General features: G+C 45.6%; 1 protein-coding gene across 1 annotated transcript in view; it reads left to right on the forward strand.

Moving 5' to 3' along the window:
* Nucleotides 1–24182, forward strand: part of ADCY1 (adenylate cyclase 1 (brain)) — a gene marked incomplete at both ends in the record, with an annotated part of 244343 nt that overhangs the window by 21678 nt on the left and 198483 nt on the right. The gene's annotated exons all lie outside the window — the stretch shown is intronic.

The raw sequence follows: 24182 nt of genomic DNA on the forward strand, positions 1-24182 counted from the left end.
GTTTTGAGTGGAGCTGCCCCTAAGAAGCAAGGAAGAATTTTTGGGGAGGGGATGTAAAGAAATAGAAGTTGTGAGTAAAGGAGCAGCTACAATCCCTTTCTTGAGTCTGCATCTCTTTCCCAAATGGTGGTGGTGGTGGTGGAACTTGCTGTCAAGTTGCAGCGGAGTTATGGTGGCCCTGTAGGATTGTCGAGGAAAGAGACGTTGAGTGGCGGTTTGCCATTGCCTTCCTCTACATAGCAACCCTTTGGTGGTCTCCTGGGCTGATCCTGCTTAACTTCTGTGATCCAAGGAAACTGGGCTATCCTGGGCTATCCAGGTCAGGGTTCCCAAATGTTAGCTGTGGCTAAAGGGAGGGCTTATGGTTGGTCCTCATTGAGTCCTACTGTAGGCCCTGGGCACTGCTTTGCTGATAGAAGCATGCATGACGCCGTGAACTATAGGGAATGTAGTTCCCATGGTTCCTGGAAATTCTAAAGACAGAGGCCAAGCCTGGTTAGAATTATATTGCTGGATTTTTGGAGGTTGCTCAGCTATTGAGTTATGAGCATTTCTGATAGCTAAGGTGACCCCGAGCCCAGTTCCAATCTATTTTTCACTCACTGAAAAATAGCTCCATTTGTTCAGTGCCAATTCTGAGGCAAAGATGGGTGGGTGGTGAATGTGTCCCGGCACTGATAAGTGGAATACCTCTTTGTCAATTCTTATAGCAGAACTGATACAATGGACCCCACAATTCTCTTGACCCATCTAAACATCACGTGGGCATCTTGGGTAAAGTACTTCAGTGGCTTTGTTCGGTTTTATCTGGCCTGTTATAGGAGGCAAATGTGGGGGGGGGGAATGCAGTTTCTGCTGCCTGGAGTATGTTCTGTGGTATTCAACAAGGCTCAGTGCTATGACCAAAGCCTTTGTTTGGGATGTGTGTGAAGCCTTCTAGTCAGGGCTCTTTTTGTAGAAAAAGCCCAGCAGGAACTCATTAGCATAATAGGCCACACCCAACAGCAGGAACTCATTAGCATATTGGGCCACACCCCTGACAGCACAGCTCATTAGCACATTAGGCCGCACCCACATGTTACCAGAAGCATGGTTATCCAGCCACACCCACCTTTTGCTTCTTATTCTGTTTACCTTGTTTGTTGTCAAAACCCAGGGCCTTTTTTTGTAGCAGGAACTCCTTTGCATGTTAGGCCACACACCCCTAATGTAGCCAATCCTAATGAGTTTCTGCTGTTGGGTGTGGCCTATTATGCTAATGAGTTCCTGCTGGGTGTGGCCAACTTGGGAGCCAGCCGGAACTCCGTTCCTGTGCGTTCCTGGCCCAAAATAGTCCTTCTAGTGGGATGACACCCAGTTCTGTATTTCTTTGAGCATCCAGGAGCCCGCTGCTTCATTAGGCACTGTGCTTGGAGGCAGCAGTTCAATGCAAGGGGGCAAATAGACTAAAGCAGATGATGCTGGTAGGAAAGGAAACATCCCTTGTTCTGGATAGCTCTAAATGATGTCTGATGCAATTACTGCTTCCCTACTCAATCAGGTAAAGAACGCGGGGATCTGGAGAACATCAGGCGGCCTTGCCGGAAGAGAGGTCTAATGGAGCAATGTTGACTCTGCGTGACATTCGAGGATTAAGTTGTTTGCAGCCCAAGGGTGTTCAGCACATACTTCAGTATAAGAAGTGTGGGAATATCTAAAGTAATCCTTGCAAATAAATATTCACTGGGTTGCCTGTGGCAAGCAAGGCTTAAATAATTCATGCAGATATTGGAGAGCCGGGCTTGTTTTTGTAGATTTATTCACGTCGTTGACAAGTAAGCTTGAGACCCTTAAAGCTGAGAAGATAATTTTTCACGCACGTGAAAAGAAAACATGGTGCGAATATCTCCTGCCCAGTTTCACCAAAGGCACAGATTATCTGAACATCTCCTGAGCTCGTTTTATTCCTCTTCCTGTTTTGAGCGTGAAAACTTGCTGATTCCATTTTGATAAGGCCGCGGAGACAACTAAACCCAAAAGGCACCGTTGCTGATAATTAGATTTATTTTTTTAAAAAAAAGAAAGGATTCATTTCATGTTTAATTTTATTTCACTGCAATGTCAATTGGTTTGAACTCAAGAGCTTTCCAAGCTTCTAGGAGGCTGCAGCTAATTTGTGTTTGTTTCTTGATTCGAGTTGATAAACCTCTATTAAAAATAGCTCATGGATTACATTTTCGTTTACTCTCAAGGTTTGTTTTTTATGCTAATTCCTGTGGAACACTTCTTGATTTTTAAAATTGTGTTTATTCTTTCATGCTGACTTGGGCGCTACAAAATGCCTTTCAAATAAAATGTGTGGCTTTGTAGGAAATGAAACATAATCCATGCGCGGATCATCATGCATTTTGCTGTGCTTATCAGTTACATATTTTTTCCTAACACAATGGGAATTTTTCCAAATAAATATATGTGTGATATATCCTATTCTGTCCTTGAAATAGTCATTTGAAAACTCTTTGACTTGAAGGAATGTTTTCTGCATTGACACTTCCAAAATGATTCCTATACATTTGCCTTTGGGTTGGATCCAACCAGCTTTTCTTCTGATGGAAGAGCAACATCGCCTTTGACAAACAAAAAAACACTATTCTGTGTAATGTTCCCTCTAATTTCTTCCCCTACTGAGCGGAGCTTTTTACATCCTGAGCAGAATATAACTGCTGTAGTCTTAAAGTGGGCAATGGGCAGTGCAAGACCCTGCGCGGCTCCAGATTGCTGCTGAGCGGGGCTTCCTGTGTTAATGAGCGGCCACTCACACGCACAGCTTAGAGGGAACACTGATTCTGGGGCTCATAGGCCCTTCATGTGATTAAGGAGGGGAGTTAAGTGAGTTGGAATTGAAAATCTGGTGGGATCCAACCCACAGGATGTGTTGCAGAGAGTTGGGGCGTGTTCTATGGCACGTACATCACGTGACCTGGTGGAGCACACAAGAACACTCCTAACTGACCTTTGTGGCAACATATTACAAGAGCTAGTACAGGCACATTTCTAGGATTTCATTCTAGATCAATGAACAATAACAATAATAATAATAATACTTTCCATTTATTAATCGCTTTCCCCAGTGGGCTCAAAGCGATGTACAGTTACTCAATATAGACAAGGGACTAACAATATTTGTAGGGGATAGGGAAGACAACATATATTCATTTTAATTGCACGTGCTGTCACTGCCCGGTGTAGACGTCTTCTGGCTGGCTGAAAAAGCATCGATTCTTTTTTCTTTTCCACTATAGAAGTGCAAATGATATATAGAGAGCCCAGATTAGGAGTCAAGAGAATTGCGCCCCCCCCCCAGCAGTATGTATCATCTGGTGCTGCAAATGATATATACACTACTAAGGCATGCAAAAATTAGCATAAATTATATTATTTTAAATGCATGCTGACGCCCCCTTATCAGAATTTTCCTAGTCATTGCTTCAGTATTATAAACCAATTAGATGCATTTACTGTTGACTGCCTTCCAATTCTACCTGTGGAAGTCAGCCACAAATTTCCAGTGTTGGGGAATGGGGGAAGACAGGGGCTTGAATGAGAAAGGGACATCTTTAAATCTTTCACAAACAGCTTAATATATGGATGAAGTATCAGAATGAAATACCTTCTTACAGTGTGCTGGTAAGGTTGTTTTTAAAATATATATCTTTGTTTCGTGCAGCAGCTGGAAGGGGTGGGAGAGAGAGGAAACAATAAGTGGAGGTTGGTTTTGTGAGCTTAGCACTTATACTTTATTTACTTATTATATTTCTGACCTACCCTCCTCTGCTAATGGGCTCAGGGTGTTTCACAACAAGATTTAACAGAATAAAAACATTATTAAAAACAGTTGAGCAATAATCCAATTTAAAAGCCCAATAGCAAAACCACAAGATGGCAAAAAGTATTATAGAAACTCCCAGAGGACACTACATATATGCCCAGATGGAACAATGGATTGGGGGTTGGGTGCTGAGCACCATTATGATGGTATGAACGGGATGGGTGAAGCAGGGTAGGCCGATATAGCTGGATACTCATCGCCTCACCCGAAGGAATGGAAAACCTTTCCTAAGATCAGATATAAACTGCTCAGGATGTGTTGAATATGTGAGAAGACACGAGACTGCAGTTATTCAGCTGCAAGGGAAAGGCCCTCTCTGAAAATGATTCATTTCTAGGGATGGGCATGAACTGGCTCACAAACAAAAGTTTGTGACACATTTTGGCAGGTTTGCGGTTTGTGAACTGAAGTTTGTGGCAGGTCACCTAGCATGAACTTTCCACAGACTTTCAAGCAGTTAGTGGAAGTTCATGGGGGTTTCTGAGTGGATACATTTCCAGACAGAAAGTGTCTGCTCAAACAAAATGTTTACCAAACTTTAAAGCAATGGGTGGCGGAATTCTCTAGCCTTGGAAACACTCTTGTTAGTTTCAGACTAGTCTTGTCAGTTCCAAGGGCCGTTCAGGTGGTGGGGAAAAGGAGAGTATTATTGCAAGGCAAGAAGGAAACAGAGAGTAGGACAGCAGCAAGAGGACTTATGACTGTATATGACCCACTGCAGAAATGCACTCATGGGAAAAAGGAGTGAGGGATTCAAATCCACCAAGAGGGAAGATGGAAATAAAGGCACATTTCACCTTTTGGCCAGAGACAAGTCGCTTGGCAGCAAAATAGCAGGGACAGGCAAAACCAAAACCCTCACCTCACATTCTGCAGATCATTCCTGTAATCCTATGGCTAACTGGGGATACAGGAGAAAGACACGACTTGGGAAACTTGGAATCCTCTCTTGGCCCAGATGGCAGAATCGGCAAGGTACACCAGGGCCAAGAAGACTGCAGTAAACAGTATTGTGCTGAGGAGCAACACAGGCTTAGTATGCATGACATGAGCTAGCAGCCAGCCCTGGAAGCAGTCCAAGGCAAAAACGCACTCTCAGACTGAATCCTGGGGGCTGTTCATGCAGACTGGATGCCCCAGTCTCCAATAATTTTGCTTAGCACCTTCCCATGTAGCTATGACTCTGCTGTGCTTGTGAGGTTCCTTGCCCCCCCCACCTGTTGCTATTCATCCCAGAAACACTTGTGCCTTATCTCCCCCCCCCCACACTGTCATCATGTAACCTATCATGCACCTGCTTAAATAACAGAAGAGGAAGAGGAAGAGATTCGATTTATACCCCACCCTTCACTCGGAGTCTCAGAGTGGCTTACAAACTCCTGTCCCTTCCCCTCTCTACAACACACACCCTGTGAAGTAGGTGGGGCTGAGAGAACTCTGACACAAACTGCTCTTTCAGGAGCAGCTCTGACAGAACTATGGCTTGCTCATGGTCATCCAGCAGCTTTGAGTGGGGAAGAGGGGAATCAAACCCGGTTCTCCCAGATTAGAGTCCGCACACTTAACCACTACACCAAACTGGTGCTCTTCTTGTCCCTGTACATCCCGGCTTCCCCTTGGAGATTCTTATCTTTTAGAATTAATCTATTAGGGGAGATTGTGTTCTCACTGGGCCAGTATCTTCCCATCCCTTATAGGTTTCATTGGACTTCTGTCTACAGTTTGTGTTTGCGCTACTTCATGGGGCTCCGATCCTGCAAGTCAAAAAGGATAATGAGTATCAGGCCGGCAGTAGCCATGGTTGGAATTGTTTGACTGGTAGACATCCAGAAATGTGGTTATGGTCCCTGTGTCCTCCCCACTTGCATGTGAATTTATACTGGCATTTCGATATTGTGGGGGTGTTCTGTCAGTTGTATCTCCAGGGGAGATACCCCTTTTCTGCACTGTGAGCACTGAACTTGTGCTTCCCTGTGTTGGAGACACTGCTAACGACTTTTAAGGGAGGTTGTGCCAATATACAGAAGATGATATTGCAGATTGGGTGAGAAGGACATTTGCAGCATCCAAGTTTGAGGCAGTGGTTTTCCCCCTGCTGTGTGTGTGTGTGTGTGTGTGTGTATCAAAGGAGCCTACCTCCTTGGGGAGGGGCTACAGCTCAGTTGGAAGCACCTCTGTTTTTCATGCAGAAGGTCCAAGGTTCAATCCTAGCGCCTAGGTGATGTGAAAGACCTCTACCTAGGTGATGTGAAAGAGCTCTACCTGCCCCCTTGGAGGGTCGCTGCCAGTGTGAATAGGCAGTACTGACCTTGATAGACCAATGGTCTGATTCAGTATAAGGCCATTTCACGTGCATGTAAAATGCTATGGATTATCTTGTACATACAAGATACCACAAACGAGGAACAATCACCTGTAAGTAGGCTTGTAAATAGCCACTGACCTGGTCAGTGTAAGGATAATCTCTAGGCAGCCAGTCAGAGAAGATCATTTAAATGGGAAGAGTTTTTAAAACATCTTCAGGTCACTAGTGTGCCACAAATATTTAACAAAGGTACACTTGAGTGGGAGGACTTGCGGGCTGGCTACGTTGTGGACTGGCATGCAAGGCGGCTTCTAAACAGTGGGTAGCCAAAACGGCTGTCTTAATAATAGGCATATATGGAAAACGGTTACCATCTATCTACCTCATACTGCTTCAATTTACTAGTTTTAAGCAGATTACTAAGATATAGGGAAAACTAGACCCTTTGAATGGCTGCAAAAACGTATCACGGATGCACAAAATTTCGCAGCTGAAAGAGTGATTGGTTCTGCTGTGCTGTTACCTTCTGATAAAAGAGGTAATGTCTCCATATGATCTATGTTTTGACACAAAGGAAGAATTGAAAGATTTCTAGGCTCAGAAAAGTTATCACTTTCAGAGGTCACATGATACAGGGTGTCCACACTGCCTGCACCACAGTCGCATACGCTATCAGAGGCCCCGGCCAGACGTGCCGGAAAGTGCACGCGGGGGTGGGGGAAGCGCCGTCGCATTCTGATGTGCCGTTATGCGATCAGACGTAGCGGCGGCTTCCCCGTAGCAAAGAGGACGACGGGGGAGGAAGCCGCTCGCCGGCACGATCACACCGGGAGGCTTCCATAGGCGGCCCGTGGCAAAGCGTTTGCTAGTACATGTGGTGTGCTAGTTTTTTACTGCGTGGCTTTGGCGGCTTGCCACGGGTTCACCACGGGAGTGCTATGCCTCCCAGATGTTCCCGTGTGATCGCGCCTGGATACTCCGTGGGACTCCCGTGCCTTCAGCGGGGCAAATGCTCAGTGTGACCGGGGCCAGAGTATGGTATCTTAAGGTGGTGGAGGGGCTGCATCTGCTTGGCATGCAGGAGGTCCCAGGTTCAATTCCCGGCATCTCCAGTTAAAAGGAGAGCTGCTGCCAGTCTGAGTGGACAATACTGATTTTGACGGACCAAGGGTCTGATTCAGTATAAGGCAGCTTCATGTGTTCAAGATACCTCCCTTTGCAGAACTAGATGGTAGGGCATCAAGGCATGCCAACATAAAGGCACACCTATAGTGAGGAACAGTCAAATATGAGCAGTCATTGGGAAGCTCTCCAGGTGGAAGAATACCAACAAATTGAGTAGAACAAACATGCCGTGCTCTACAGATTGTACTGTTATAATCATACTTAGACATTTCTTAATTGTTCTTATGGCTTCCCATCTGGTAACTGTATAAAGTTTAGGCCAGTAGCATGCCACAGATATTTAACAAAAGTATATATGAGTTGGGTGCAATGCTCCCTCTAAGCTGTTGAGTCTTGTGAGCAAGAATTCTACTTCGTCAGCTACTGGCATTAAAGTTGTGAGTGAGCAATTTGGCTACTGCATCAGTTAGTTTGCTCTGGAGCCATCCCTTCCTGAGCGAAGACAAAAATGTGTGAGCCGGAGGCTAAAGAACTGTGAGCTGGCTCACACTAACTCAGCTCAGAGGGAACACTGGTTGGGTGGGCTAGTAATCTTTCTGTGGGCTTGTGGACTGTTGTGGACTTGCATGCTAGGCTGCTTCTAAATGTTGTAGTTGTTCAGTCACACAGTCGTCCGACTCTTCGCGACCCCATGGACCAGCTCCCGCCAGGCCCTCCTGTCTTCCGCCGTCCTCTGAAGTTTGCTCAATTTCATGTTCGTTGCATCTATGACACTGTCTAACCATCTCATCCTTTGCCGTCCCCGTCTTCTTTGACCTTCAATCTTTCCCAGCATCAGGGTCTTCTCCAGTGAGTGCTTCTAAATAGTGGATCTTAATCCTGGGCATATGTGGAAAATGGTAACCCGTGTAAACATTTCGCTGTATCACATATGCGAAGTGAAGCACATTGCACTTTAAACACTGTGTGGAAAAGCTTTTACAAGAATTTGTTGCTTAAAAGGCATCATCTGCTATGCAGATGATACGAGAAGTGTGGTTTAGTATCAAGAGTGTTGCTAAACTGTATGCATTTGGGGGCATTGTGTGTGCACAGGAGTGTAATGTTTATAAGGTCAAATTAGCATGGCCTTTTGCGAGTTAACGTTTTAACAGTAATGATCTCTAAACACATGTTGTTTGTATACCAAACAGACATTACCCCCGAGGGGGTCTGCTACAGCTGTAACTTAATTGCAGCCTAACCTGGTTTGTTATAGAGCCCTCAGCATAACAGGATTATTTTGGCATTACACAGAAGTGCATGCAGTAATTTTTCTAACCAATTCCCTCCTAAAAGGGAGACATTATTAGATGCTTTAAAAATCCCTACTGGGGCATTATGTATATAAAAAAGTAGAGGCGATCATCTGATTGCAATTAGTAAATGCTAAGGGCTTGATCCATCCTCTTGATTTATGGATGGGTTTAGCATTTATTAAACCGAGGTGGAAACAAGTCACATCTACAATGCCATACACTCTGCTTGGACTGAACAAGTCGCTTCTTGCACGGGTCCTCTAATGGACTTCAACCAACGGTAGCCGTAGAGTTCCCGCCCTAGTACTGCAGCACATGCAAATTTGAACTGTGTCTCGTTTATTTAGCTTGTTTCCTTTGCTGTGGATGTCTTTCTTCAGAGTTAAGGCCTGACAGACCCCACTTTTAGATTTGAAAGATACCTCAACATTTCTTTTTTTTTAAGTTCTGAATTTTTATTGAGCAAATTCCATAAAAATATATATACAGAGCGGCAGTACATGGACAAACAATTATGCTGCAATTGAAGTGATCTAAAATATAAAGTTCACGATTGGAGATAGTATAATTATAAATATCAGTTTGGAATAGTATAATTATAAATATCAGTTTGGAATCAGATTGAGCACAGAAGCAATTATGTAAGAATATAACCTGTCAGCCAGAACTTGATGCAATATAACATATTGGTGTTGTACCTCAAGAATGTAAGGGATCAATGTAATAGAGAAATAATTATTTCCACATACAGCAGTGTTTTGAGATGAGTAGCCCCATAGATGTTTCAGTAATGGGAGCCATTTTTCACTTAAGTCAACCTTTTGTTATATCGCCATTGGCTCTGGATACACTGTCTGTTACCTTGTCTAAAATACAGTATTCCCATAGTTCAGCATGCCATTATTCTATAGTAGGGAAACATTCCTTTGCCAATGTTGGGCAATAAGGCTTTTAGCTATAGCTAGCATCATCAAAATGAGTTCTTTACGAGCTCTTCGTAATTTCCTAGTGTCCCAGAGATTAAGAAGTACGGCTGCGGGGGTTAAGGGGGCCTCATGTCTGGTATATATGACAATATTTGGGCCTAGAAGCTTTGAATAATCTTGCATGTCCACCAGCAGTGTAAGAAAGTCCCCTTTCCCCCGCATAATTCCCAACATGTAGATGATTCTGAGGGTGTGTCATGAGATATTGTGACCCAACATTTCTTATGATGAGAACATAAGAAGAGTCCTTCTGGATCAGATCAGTGGTCTACCTAGTCCAACATCCTGTCTCATACAGTGGCCAATCAGTTCCTATGGAGGTCTAACAATGGGGCTTGGGAGCCAAGGCCTTCCCCTGATGTTGCCTCCTGGCTCTGGGATGCAGAGGTTTACTGCCTTTGAATACAGATGTCCCCTTAAGTCACCTGTGGTTAGCCGCCACTGTACACTTCAGATATCATGAAAAGCAAACCACTGGAGTGGCTGTGGCATCCCAAAATGGTGGTCTCCCATCCAAGTACTAACTAGGGCTGAGCCTGCTTAGCTTCTGAGATCTGACGAGGTCAGGCTATCCAGGGCTATCTAGGTCAGGGTACATTTTCTTTTACTGGCCTTGAAAAATATATGGTGCGTCCTCTTAACCATTTAGCCTGAACACTCTTGTCTAGTTTATAAAAGTATTGATTCTTCAGATCCAACAATATGCAATATATTGTTGTACATTGCGGTCTTCCGTCCATGGGTAACAACCCTTAGATGGGTCATGGAACCCCATGTACAAGGATTGTGAGCACCTAGAGGGGCACTGGTCTGTGGGGTTGCTTTTTGGCAGGACCAGCTGCTAGGAATTAACACGTGGAACTCACTGCTGCGGCAAGTAGTGGCAGCTAAAAGCATAGACAGCTTCAAGAGAGGACTGGATAAACACATGGAGCAGAGGTCCATCAGTGGCTGTGAACCACATGGTATCGATGGAACACTCTGTCTGGGGCAGTGATGCTCTGTATTCTTGGTGCTTGAGGAGCAGCAGGGGGAGGCCTTCTGGAGTTCTGGCCTCATTGGTGGACCTCCTGATGTCACTTTGGGTTTTGGCCGCTGTGTGACACAGAGTGTTGAACTGGATAGGCCATTGGCCCGATCCAACATGGCTTCTTGTGTGTTCTTATGTGTGTGCCGCACTTCCTGCTTCTCTTTGTACATGTGCTAAGAGGAGCAGCAGGATGACCAGCCAAATTACTGAGCAGGAGAAGATACCTTTTTATCACTGGCTTGTTTGGAGACACCTGTCCACTGCACAAGCTCTTGCTTACCCGCTCACTCTCCCCTGCCCCCCAGTCTGGCCTGATCAGCCTCTTGTTTTCCAGTTGTATCCCACTTGTTGGCCTGGTGCTTCCTTCCCATTGGTGAGGTAGTGCCTCCTAACTGTCCCTGTCATCTGACTCTGATGTCATGTGACCCTGTGCTATGTCCTTGTAGCTCAGTTGGCTTCATGTTGCTACTTGTGGGGTGGTGGTGGTTAAAGATGGCTCCCATATCTGGAAAGTTTGACAACTACAAGTTGGCTCCATGTTGCTACTTGTGTGTGTGTGTGTGGGGGAGGGTTAAAGATGGGTCCCATATCTGGAAAGTTTGACAACTACAGTTGCAATGAAAATACATTTCAGAGAGATCTTCGTGGTAGATGTGAGGCAAAGGCATCTCACACTGCTCTCCCTGTGTTGCCTTTGAAGCCAGTGATCAAATATCCTTTTAATGAAAGGATAAAGCTGAGAAGTTGTTACCCCTGCCGTTAAAACATTAGTTGTTTAATTAGCTGCGCGCTGGATGAATAACGGTTTCTTCTAGGTGAGTCAGTACATGGTGGGGGCAGGGGGAGATGGGCCAGTGATTTTTCCTGATGTATTGGCTGGAGTGCAGTATGTACAGTATGTTTCATGTCCAGTTTTAGATGTGCAAATGTGCACAGAGATGCTTTATCAGAAAGCATCTCTGCAAAGGATGAATAAACTCAAAACCTTCTTCAACGCACCCTCAGGCTATAGTGTTCTGTTTCTATAATTTGTCATTTTATGGTTGATTCAACAGATCACATCAGTCCATCGTTTAATCCGGAGCCCGTATTACTTAAGCAGGTTTGCAGCAAATGGTGTCACTGGATACTAAAAATACTCCCCATTGTATTTCGGTATGGAAAAATCAATGGGAGTTAGCCGATCATCTGTTTTAGCTCTCCGTTCTGTCTACAAATACAGCTAGCCATCCCACACAAGGGAACATCATCTTGAATACTGTCCCAGCAGTGATTAGTAAACGTTAGTAATGTGTTTCGGAAATCTAAACTGTGAAAAACTAAACCTTAGTCACAGGAGCACAAAACGATAGCCTTCTCCTGAACTGGACTAGAATCGAACATTCACAGTGAAAGGTCCCGCTGCATGTGCAGTTTTACTATACAGTCTCTTGTACAAGATTATGAGCATCAGATAAGCTGGTATATTTTGAAAAAAAAGTCTTACTGAGACAAACAAACAAAAAGTCAGTAGATTTTTAATTTTTTTCTTCCTTTTTGACACATGAGTATAACAAATAAAAAGGGGGGACGGGACACAACCTTGCGTGAGAAAGGTAACCAAAAATCTCGGAACAAAGAAAAAGGAAATAAAATATAACTATGCACGTAGTAGAAATGTATACAACATCAGCATTCCCTTTTATCCAAAACGTGTCTCAAGCAGTCCAGAGCTTCATCTTGTGGAATGTTTGTATATAAAGAAACAACATCCATAATAACAAAAATAGCTTCCTGTAGTTCCTCCTGAACATTGTTAATATGATTTTAAAAATCCATTGTGTCTCTCAAATAAGATGTACTGCAGGGGACACAAACAGACAAAGGTAACCTAGTTTCACGTATTTCAAATATTTAATTTTGTTTCTCATCAGACATTTAAATACTTTCATTTCCCCCCCTTTTTTCATTTCAGGTCCATTCTTTGTATGGTCAGTTTTCTGTATGCTATTGTTAAATTAATGGAGCGCTGAGTTTGACTCATACCGTTGAGGAAGGCCAGGTGCTGAAATGTGTTTGGGATTGGTTCTTGCATATGGAGACAATACGTACTTGTAAACTTGAATTTTGTAAATGGAAATTTGTCTTTAAATTGGGATTAGGTACTTATATTTATTTATTTATTTATTTATTTCTCACATTTTTATCTTGCCCTCCCCGCGAGCGGGCTCAGGGCGGCTCACAACAAGGGCATCAAGTGCCAGTGTAAACATTAAAATCAAAATAAAACAATCAGATTAACATTAATAAAGTGCTCAGTAATATTATTGCTTCAGTCAAATCAAGATGAAGGCTTGAGAATATTAACCCAGGGGATATTAACCCAGAGCCCATTTTGGTCCATCACGGTACTGTAAAAGTTTTATATTGGGCCGTCCCTCACGGTCATTGGTGGAGGTGGTAGTGGTGGCTCCTAATTAAAAGCCTGGTGGAAGAGCTCCATCTTGCAGGCCCTGCGGAATTGTGAAAGGTCCCGCAGGGCCGTGATCTCCTCCGGGAGCTTATTCCACCAGGTAGGAGCCGCCACCGAAAAGATCCTGGCCCTGGTTGCCACAAGCCTGGCCTCTTGGGGGCCTGAAATCACAAGACGATGTTGGGCCCCTGACTGTAGTGCTCTCTGGGGTATGTATGGGGAAACGCGGTCCCTCAGGTACGTCGGACCCTTATATGCTGAGCCCACAGGAGTGTTGTTTTTAATTATATTTTAGCACTTCTGATCGCATTATTAAATGATACCCTGATGTTTTGTACATTTGTACTACGTGCATAGTTATATTTTACTTTCTTTTTCTTTGTTCCAACCTTTTTTGTTACCTTTCAGACGAATGTCTGGACAGTTAGCCAGCGATTTGTGATAAAACATAAAAAAATAACAACTCAAGTGCAAATTATAGCAACCATGTGCAAAAAAATGGTGCCCCTCATCACTTACCATCTACAGTTGCCAGGTCTGGGTTGGGAAATATCTGGAGATTTTGGGGGTGGAGCTTGAGGAGGGTGGGGTTTGGGGAGGGGAGGGACTTCGGTGGGGCATAATGCCACAGAGTCCGCCTTCCAAAGAGGCCATTTTCTCCAGGTGAACTGATCTATGTCACCTGGAGATCAGTTGTAATCCCAGGAGATCTCCAGCCACCACCTGGAGGTAGGCAACCCTCACAGAAATTTCACTGGGGGACCCCTGCCTTACACTTTCCCTAACTTTTGGGCAGTGGCCATGGCTCAAAACTAGGGACGCCATTCCCCAGTTGGGGATGGGGGATCCCCTTATTTCCAGGCCTCTTCTCCACCACTGGCTAGCTGGTGGGTGGGGGAAATCCCGCCCCCAAATGTGACATAATGACATCACACAGAAGTGCTATCATCATACTGGCGATGCTGCGTGGTGACGCTCTGGTATTTTGGGCAAAACTCTACGGTAAGCTGTAGATCTGCTATGTCACAGTAGGCCATGCTGTGCTGGACAGACCAATGATCCAGTTCTGCATAGAGTAGCTATATAAGGCTGGGGCTTAAGACCGGCTGCGTGGTGACGCTCTGGTATTTTGGGCAAAACTCTACGGTAAGCTGTAGATCTGCTTTGTCACAGTAGGCCATGCTGTGCTGGACAGACCAATGATCCAGTTCTGCATAGAGTAGCTATATAAGGCTGGGGCTTAAGACCGGCTGCGTGGTGACGCTCTGGTATTTTGGGCAAAACTCTACGGTAAGCTGTAGATCTGCTTTGTCACAGTAGGCCATGCTGTGCTGGACAGACCAATGATCCAGTTCTGCATAGAGTAGCTATATAAGGCTGGGGCTTAAGACCGGCTGCGTGGTGACGCTCTGGTATTTTGGGCAAAACTCTACGGTAAGCTGTAGATCTGCTATGTCACAGTAGGCCATGCTGTGCTGGACAGACCAATGATCCAGTTCTGCATAGAGTAGCTATATAAGGCTGGGGCTTAAGACCGGCTGCGTGGTGACGCTCTGGTATTTTGGGCAAAACTCTACGTGCGAGGACAGATCTGCCCCTCCCCCCCCCCGAATAGCTAACAATCCAAAACAGTCCAGTGGAGCCTGAGCGGTGGGTGTTGCCTTCTGACACACTTCCGGTGATGTCAGGGGGTGTGGCATATGGAACTAAGTTATGCTAATGAGCTCCTGCACCTCTTTTTCTACGAAATGACCCCTGTGGCAGAGTATGACGAAAGCCCATCCCCGCCACAAATTTTGTCAGTCTTTAAGGTGCTGTGGTACTTTTGCTCTTTTCTACTGCTGCAGACAGACTAATACGGCTACCCACCTTGATTTGTTCTCCAAACTGTTATTTTCCTTGCAGGAGAAAACAAATAACACAACCCATAAGCCTCACAGCCTGCAAATCAACGGCATGCCATTATAATTATTTATCAAATCCTTGCTTTGCATAATTTACCCCAGCATTAAGGAATACAGCTCTTCACATTACGTTTAAATGGGGCAGAGGTATAAATGATTTAGGACCTTTAAACACGCGCGTCGTTTTCATAGTTCGATTTTTCATCTTGGATTCAGGAGGATGCTTTGTTTTATCATAACGGTAACGGCAAACGTCTGTTTCGCGGTCTATATTTATCCAGTCTTTACTGAATCGTGTAGCTGTCCTTCTTTTTTATATAGCTGATAATAGCAAAATCATTAATTATTTACAGATATTCCCAGGTTATGTAAGATCGAGGGGGAGGTGGCATATCACCTTGCTTGACTTTATTTTTTGGAAACTGTATGCAAACTGATGCCTGTTGAAATAATCATCAGGATTTGTATGTTGTGGTAAAATCCTCACACTGAGATCAGTTGGCTGAAGTCCCTATGAAGTCATCTGGGAATGGCTCTGTCTTTGCTCTGAAGTCTCATTATTGCTAGCAAATATGGAAGCTGGGTACTGCCTTGAGCAGTAGTCCCCGTTCTCTATGGTAAAGTAGGGTTGCCAGGTCTTCCACTTTGGCAGGAAACCTCCTGCCAGGGGTAATTTCCTGCGGGAGTGCAGAGGAGCGGAGCTCCGGCAGTAAGGAGCCCAGGGGGCGGGAACATGCAACAAGCCCCACCCCCTGCTCCCAGCAGCCCTCAGTCGGGCCACGAGGAGCAAGAAGCAGCCAGGTAAGTTGCAGAGCCCCCCCCCCCAGTTCGCCTTCAGGTACAAGCTCTCCCTCCTCGGTGAGGGCAGATCTGCACACCCCCCCACCCCAATAGCTAGCAATCCAAAACAGTCCAGTGGAGCCTGAGGTGGGTGTTGCCTTCTGACACACTTCCGGTGATGTCAGGGGGTGTGGCATATGCAAATAAGTTATGCTAATGAGCTCCTGCACCTCTTTTTCTACAAAATGACCCGTGCTATGGCAGGAGACCTCTGGACAAACCTGGTCTTTGCCTGCCCGTGCCTGAAATGCCATTGGGGGGAAAGTGATGGAAAATTAGGGCGCGCACCAATGTTATGCTGGCACAAAAAAAAAAAGTGGTTTAATCATAAGAGTGTTTGTTAATCCCAGAGCGTCCCTCTGGTGTCCTGACTTCCTGTTCCCCAGCCCCCAGATTAAGCTATGGCCTAGCAACCCTATGATCCCCAATGCTCCCTCCAAGCTGTGGAGTCTTGTGAGCAGAAATTCTGCTTTCAATCCAGATAACTTATTAAAGGTGCGATCATAGAGCAGAAACACTGATAGGCAGTGGCTGTTTAACATTTCATCCCCTGCCTCTGTAACTCTAGTCTGTACCTCCTCCTCCTCCTCCTCCTCCTCCTCCTCCTCCTTTTTATTACAGAATCTTAAGACCGGCTGCATCCCCCTGACAACCAATTAATACATGCAACCCATACAGTCATTTCTTTCTCCGACACCACAAAACGTCCAAGGGGCAGCTATGCCTAGAATCTGCGTTGCAATCCCAAATAGAGTGACACCCTTCTAAATCCATGGAGATAAATACGCTTAGAAGAGTGTAAATCGGCTTACGATTGCATAGAAACCCCAGGCACATTATAACATCCCCTGTTTTGCCAGGCTACCTGGCGCTGTGGGCCTTCCAAGAGCTTCGAGGGGCCTTCCATGGAGCTCCAGATTACAAAGATCAGGAAATGGCTGTTTTGGAGGGCAGGCTCTATGATACTATATCCCTGCTGAACTCCATGCATCCCCAAAACTCTACCCTTTGCAGGCTCCCCGCCCCACCTCTCCAGGACTTCCTAAATCAGAGTTGGCAACTTTATCCAAGACCCACAGGGCACCTTCTTTGGTAGTTGGGCTCCTTAAAAGTGCTTAATGGATAGAGTTACTTAATGTGTGATAGGGTTACCAGCTGTGGGTTATTAGGAAATTCCTGGAGATTTGGCAGTAGAGCCTGGGGAGGGCAGGACTTAGAGAGGGAGCTCAATGGAGTATAATGCCATAGATTCTACTGTCCGAAGCGGCCTTTTCTCCAGGGGAACTGATCTCTGTCATCTGGAGATCAGTTGTAATTCCAGGAGATCTCTAGAGCCCACCTGGAATTTGGCAGCCCGATATGGAGAACGTCTCTCTGTTGGGAGGAGTAACTAGCCCTTATCTAGACTGCGTTATGTCCCCTGGAATTACAGCTCATCTCCAGAGATCAGTTCCTCTGAAGAAAATGAATGCTTTGGAGGGTGGACTCTAGGGCATTTGTACCTCACTGAGATCCATCGTCCGTGTTCTTCCTAGGCCCCATCCCCTAATCTCCAGCAGTTTCCCGACGTGGCTCTGGCAACCCTAGCTCCCCATCCCCCACCAGTGGCCAAGGGGTTGTATGTGTGTCTAACTGTGTGAACGGGGTAGGAGCAATTACTTGAGTCTCTCTTGATTGAGGCTCTTGGGTACGATAGTGTCAGACCCCCAGTCAAGTTACTCTTTCTTGGCAGTGATAAGTTTATTGAGATATATGTAAGATCCAGAAAGTCACTGTGTCAGAACTGAGGACTTTTGGCGGGTACATGCTTAATATAGATGAGTCAAATAAAAGCCCCTTCCTTCCCCAAGCGTACATCACATTCGTACCACGCCTAACGTTGCCATCCCAACCATAGGAAAGATATATGTTTTGGTTATCTGCAGCTCAAGCTGGTACAGAGAAGCTCTCAAGGACACCTTCCCCTGGGAAACTCAAAGGAGGGAAAGGAGGTGCGACTTGTGAGAAAAGTTATGTCATCTAGAAGCAAAGGTCCCATTCTCTCACTCACTCACTCAACCCCCCTCCCCACAGGAATTCCTTCCCCCCAATAACTATGGCAACCCAAAGCAAGTGAAGTATGGTGTTTGACAGATAGATGCACATAGCCTTACTCCATCATGCTGTGGTTGTAGATGACGTTGTGCCCCAGATTGCTACAGCAAGGGAAGGCCTACCTTCCTTCCAAATGAACATTCTGCAGCCTAGACACCTAGATGAAGAAAACCGCTGAATGACAAATCCATTGGTTGGAATTTGTTTTTAAAAGAAATGGAATTCCTCCTGCCAGCTTTGCACATCATGATGTCTTGGCTAGAAACATCTGTTTTCTGGGAGGGCATTTTGGGTACAGTTGTACACATTTTGAAAAATCACATTTCCTAGTAGAAAAACTGCCTTTTGGTGTTCATTCAAGTTGCGGTTCTTTGAAACGGATGCCCTGAAATACAGTATAACGGCTTTTGTATCTCATTTTTGGGTTATAACTACAACTATTGTGCTGGGAGGAAACTGGCAAGATTTCCCCTGTGCCCCTGCTGTATTACCTTTATTGAACTCTTTGACAAGCTGCCTCTGCAAAAAGAACCCCCCCCCTTCTATTGTTTCTAATTTGTACCTGCACGGAGAACATCTTTAAATTCCATGTTAAATGATGTGCTGCTGAACAGGCAACTGGAGCTGCTGTTGTGAAACTGATCTGGTTAGTAAAAATAGAATCTACACTTTTATTATCAAGCAGATTTGCTTCTGAGACTATTTGGACGACAAAATAAGGTGGTTGTTTTGCAATTCAAGTGAGTAAACTTGTGCATGTGTGTGGATAATAAGATAGCAAGCTCCTTGGAGTCTTTGGGATTTATTTCTAAGTAGGCATAACTAAGGCCGCGGTCACACGGACCTCTTACCGCGCTAGTTTTCCCGCAGTTCTTCTATCCGTGACATTTTATATCGCTTGGCGGTGGTCAGACGGTGCCTCTGTCTTCCGCTTCACTCGCGCGAAGTACTGATCACACAGCGCGCCGTCCCCGCGGCGGCACGGGGTTTAAAAAAACAAAACCTGCGCATGCGCTTGTCTTCCCATGCGCTTGGGCGTACATACAAACGAAAAAAGACCAAAATAAAAGCAAGTGCCTGTTTGCACATGCGCATAACTTAAACCGGAAACACAAAAGAGGGGGGGGGTAGCACGGTCACGGCGGATTGCTGTCCAGATACCAAAACCACGGATACAAAGCGCGAGATATCAGAAAACACCTGTTCCAATGGGTGTCAGAAAACACGGATAAAAAGAGCCGAAACCGCAGGACTCAGCCCGCTTCAGTACGGGAGGCGGGTTTGCCAATATGAACAGGAAACTTTAATGCACGAGGGATCAGCAGCGAAGCCTGCACTAAATGTCCGTGTGACCTGATCCTAAGAGTAGGCTGCACATTTAATTTTTTTTTAAAAAGCTATTAATAGACATCATCCTGATATAAAATGCACTTAAAATTATATTTCACAAGCATTCTAGCAAGCTTCTAAGCTCGGCTGTTTTCAGACAGTATGGTTTTGGAAACAATAGGACTGAGGCAGTAGAACAGAAATCCATCCAGAAATGTTATTGTGTAAACTGAGATCAGGAAATAAACTTTCAAGTTATTATCCCAGTGCAAAGAACAGAGTGAAGAGCATGAAGAGAGACACATGGGAGAGGCTGGTTTCCCCCACATAGCTGGATATTACATTATCACATATCAATTGCATGATCATATATCTTGATTAGAACATGCCCTACGGAAAACTGCCCTTGTAGAAAGGAATTCTGTGTGTCAGTCAAGCTTGGTTGGCATAGGGCAAGGGTCCCCAACCTTTTGAGCCTGTGGGCACATTTTTTAAATTCTGACATGGAGTGGTAGGTGTAACCACAAAATGGCTGCCACAGGAGGCAGAGCCAACCACAAAATGTCAGGGTACGAGGTCATGTACAGAGATAGGCATGAACCGGCTCTTTAGTTCATTATGAATTTTGGCCGGTTCATGCTTCGTGGAGTCAAGTTTGTGTCAGGCCACGTGGCACGAACTTGCCAAGAAGTTTCGAGCTGTTTGTGGAGATTCGTGCCTGTTCGTAAGCAGAGACATTTCCAGACAGACTGTCTCTGCTCAATCAAAATGTTTACATAACTTCAAAGCAACAATTTGGGGGGCATGTAGAGGAGCGAGCATCCAGGGGACGTCCCCTGCGACTTAGATGTCTCCCCTGCGACTTAGATGTCTCTAGCTTGCACAGGATCCATTCTATGCACTCCTGGACCTTGGTCATTTTGACAGGTGCAGGTTCAGGAATGTATAGAACAGATTCTGTGCAAGATAGACCCACCAAACTCACAGGGAATCTTCAGCCAACTCTCCTCTAACTGCCCTCCAAGTTTGGCGTTGATTGGATTTACGGAGTCTGAATCACAGCCCTCCCCCAAAGAAGCAAAGAAGCACAGGTGGTCATTTCCAGAGAAAGTACTTTTCCTGGGGGCATCTTCTTTGAGGGGCTGTAACTTGGACCCTGTAAATCCAGTTCTCACCAAACCTGGAGGGCACGTGGTGGTGAGTCGGCCAGAGACTTCCTACAAGTTTTGTATCTCTAGCATGCTGGGAGGGGCATTCTACTTTCTCACAAACTGAACGGGTTTGTGAAGCAGCTAAAAGTTCGTACCTTCCCTGGTTTGCAAATGGGGCACACCATGAACCGAACTGATCCACATTTTTCCAGTTTGTGCCCATCCCTGGTTACATGTAACTTTAATGGTAACTCCTCAACATTTCTGGCAGAAACTCTGTTTAACAGGATGCCTTTTAATCTGCACACCCAATCAGAAGCCCTACTGGTCAAAAACCCTAGCTGGCCCCACCCACTTTCTAAAAGCCCTTTGTTGGATGCTGTTGAATGTCGCTGTTAGCTACTTATGCACATGATTGTTTTCAGTCACATGAAGTTGCAACCATGTACCCTCCTAAGTTATGGGCATGGGAGCATCACATGGGCATCAAATGTGAACCAGTGTTTGGTCTCTGTAAGACACTACCAGGCTCACACTGTTCATCATTCCCCTCCCCCCGAATGACAATATACAGCTTTAGAAAGTTAACAAGAAAAGCTGTCTACGCTGTTTACGACACGGTTAGTCCAAACACTTTTTTAAAAGCTCTTCATATCGTTCAGTATCAGTATTCACTCGAGAGGCCACTGATGAGTTTTCAAGCCAAACCCTTCTAATTATAGAAAATGGACCAAGTCCTACCCTTAGATGCAGATTTTATGGGTCCCAGTTAAAGTTCTCTCTATGCACTAATAAGGACAAAAAGTGTATCACCAGACTCAGAGCGGATTTCTGTTAGATTAGTATGAAGCAGCAGTGGCCTTCAGACTGACCCAGAAATGACCTGGCGATTTGCAACCAGTGGAGGCTTTTTGTAGCAGGAGAGCAACATGTAAACAAACACCCTTCTTTCCACATGCTTACTTCGAGCAGAGGTGGATTGCCATGGCCTTCCTCTGCAGAAGAAGAGGAGGAGGAGGAGGAGATTGGATTCATACCCCGCCCTTCACTTGGAGTCTCAGAGCGGCTTACAAATGCCTGCAGAAGAAGAGAAGAAGAGTTTGGATTTATACCCCGCCCTTCACTACCCAAAGGTGTCTCAGAGTGGCTTACAAACTCCTTTCCCTTCCCCTCCCCACAACAGACACCTTGTGAGGTAGGTGAGGCGGAGAGAGCTCTGACAGAAACTGCCCTTTTTCAAGAACAGCTCTTATCAGAACTACGGCTTGCCCAAGGTCATCCAGCCAGGTGCAAGTGGAGGAGTGGGGAATCAAACCCGGTTCTCCCAGATTAGAGTCCGCACACTTAACCACTACACCAAACTGGCTCTTAACCACTACACCAAACTGGCAGAGCCCTCTTTGGCAGTCCCCCTTCCAAGTACTGACCCTGCTTAGTTTCCAGGGTCTGACAAGGCTGGGCAACGCCATGCTGCCTTCCCGCCCGTAAACCAACCCTCTGTACCTTTGCAAGTGTTCTTATTCACTTTTTCTTCCTGCACTGCTTTGGCAGTTCAGGTAGGAGGTCTGCCATTTGAAAGATAAAAGGGAGGGGAAAGTTTTAGGGAAGTGTGCAGCTTTCCATCTGGGGGAGAGCTCCCAAAATGTCATTTCCTCTTGGAGTTGCCCTGTAGATAATAGCTGCTTTACCTTATTTCGAGGAGCCACTGGTGCCTTTGTGACGGCAACCGTTCACGAAAGGAATCCCCACTCTCCTTTTAGGTTTATTTGCATGTCTGGAAAAGAAAAGTATATACAGAGGTCACATTACTGTCTCAGGAAGGGAGTTTCATATATTTAAGCCCTTGGTTAGGAGGGGAATCTTGTGGATCGACTGGTCCACCAGGTGTAACCCTTGAGCTACCAGCTTCAAGCTCTCCCAGCCTGGTTTGCCCCACAGTCAAGGGTCTAGTACCACTCGAGAAAACCTGACTGCAGAGTACAGGGCAGAAAGAGGGCACCCCTATGTTGTATATATGTTTCTCCCGATGGGACAAATAGCTCCACGAAGCTGTTTGAGGTCAGGACAACAGCACGGAGAGAAAGAGTTAATCTATCCCCTCATGATTCTGTCATCCCAAAGAAAATTGGGGCCCTGTGTGGCTTCTAGGTAAAGGTAAAGGTTCCCTTGCTCGAAAGCCAGTCGAATCCGACTCTAGGGTTGCGGTGCTCATCTCCGTTTCAGAGCCGAAGAGCCAGCGCTGTCCGAAGACGTTTCTGTGGTCATGTGGCCAGCATGACTAGACACCAAGGCGCGCGGAACGCTGTTACCTTCCCACCGAAGGGGTACCTATTTATCTACTTGCAATTTCTTGCTTTCGAACTGCTAGGTTGGCAGGAGCTGGAACTAGAGACGGGAGCTCACTCCGTCATGCGGCACCCGGGTCTTGAACTGCTGAACTACCGACCTTCCACAGCCTGCAGTTCAGCGTCTTAACCGCTTGAGCCACCACTACAAAGAAAAACAAAAGACTCAGGAACTCCCATTGTTATGTCCAGTGTGGCCCTAAAGCAGTGATAGGGCCACATGGCGCACATGGGGGTGACCGATTGACACCAACAAAATTTTTAGGGAAGGATTTGGCCATCTAGAAATGCAACAGGGGCAATCTTGTCTCCCCCTGCAACTTCCTAAGTGCCCTAATAGCCATGGGGTGGGTGGGGAGTTTCAGCACTCAAAATGTTGTGTGTGGGAGAACAAGACCATCTGGTCCCACTGTGCTGCAGGCCTGATCAGGATTGGGCTCTTGTGGCATTTTTAAATGGGTGAAGTCGTCTCTAAAACGGTGTTGACATCCATGGTCGGATCTGTGGGCACTGTAATGTTTAGTTGGGCTCTCACTCAGTGGTTCAGGAGCTCCATGTAGCTCTCTGACACTCCTCCTGTGGCTCTTCTGAGTACCTTTCCCCGATGTGGCACCTGGCCAAGGTTTCAAGGAAGTGTGCAAGACCCTTACCTGGTGGGGCCTGTGGTTGGCAGGTGGTGCCCAGCTTGTAACACCTGCCACCAGAGGAACAGATAAGTTTTGAGCCTCCCTGAGGTGTAGGCCTCATGCCAGGGAAGGAAGTCAATGTGGCTTTGGGGGTTGGTAGTAATTGCGAATGTGGCTCTTCATGAGCCACTGCTCTATGGAAGAGGGGATATAAATAAAATTCATTTAACTTAAGACATGTACTTATATAGTTCATACTCCCAGATTTTCAGAGTAGAGCTGAACTGGGCAGTTGCCTGTGTTTACAAACCAGGGACTGATTGTGGCATGTAATTTGTAAAACAAACAAACAAACAAACCCAAATATGTCTAAAGTGATTGTAGCTACCTAGTAGTAATGGTAAAGTAAATGGCATGTTATCAAAGGCCCTAAACCAGGTTTCAAGCTTAGTGTGCTCTGGCTCAGTTTATATTCCCCCAACAGAAACATCCATGCACAAGTTTAGTTTGCATTAGGATTCCATGCTCTCTTTGTAGATTATGAGGAACTATATAACTTTGGAGTCTTCCTTTTTGTCCCGGATTGAATTTTTGTCATAATTTATTCACTTATGCAGTCATTATTAAGTTTGTTTACAACAACAACAACAACAACAACAAGAAGGCAGTGTCTGTAGTCTAGCCAGAAGATCATAATATTGTCTGACAGCCCGAAGTTCTAGATCTTTTAGCATTGTGCACCAGTCGGTGGCGAGCTAGACTTGTTTTTAAGACAAGAGACAAGGGGCGGACCCGCGATACTTGCGGGAGGCGGGAGGGGGGAGGCGGG

Source organism: Gekko japonicus, unplaced genomic scaffold (assembly GCF_001447785.1).
Source record: "Gekko japonicus isolate JY-2015 unplaced genomic scaffold, Gekko_japonicus_V1.1 scaffold2166, whole genome shotgun sequence".
Lineage (NCBI taxonomy): Eukaryota > Metazoa > Chordata > Lepidosauria > Squamata > Gekkonidae > Gekko > Gekko japonicus.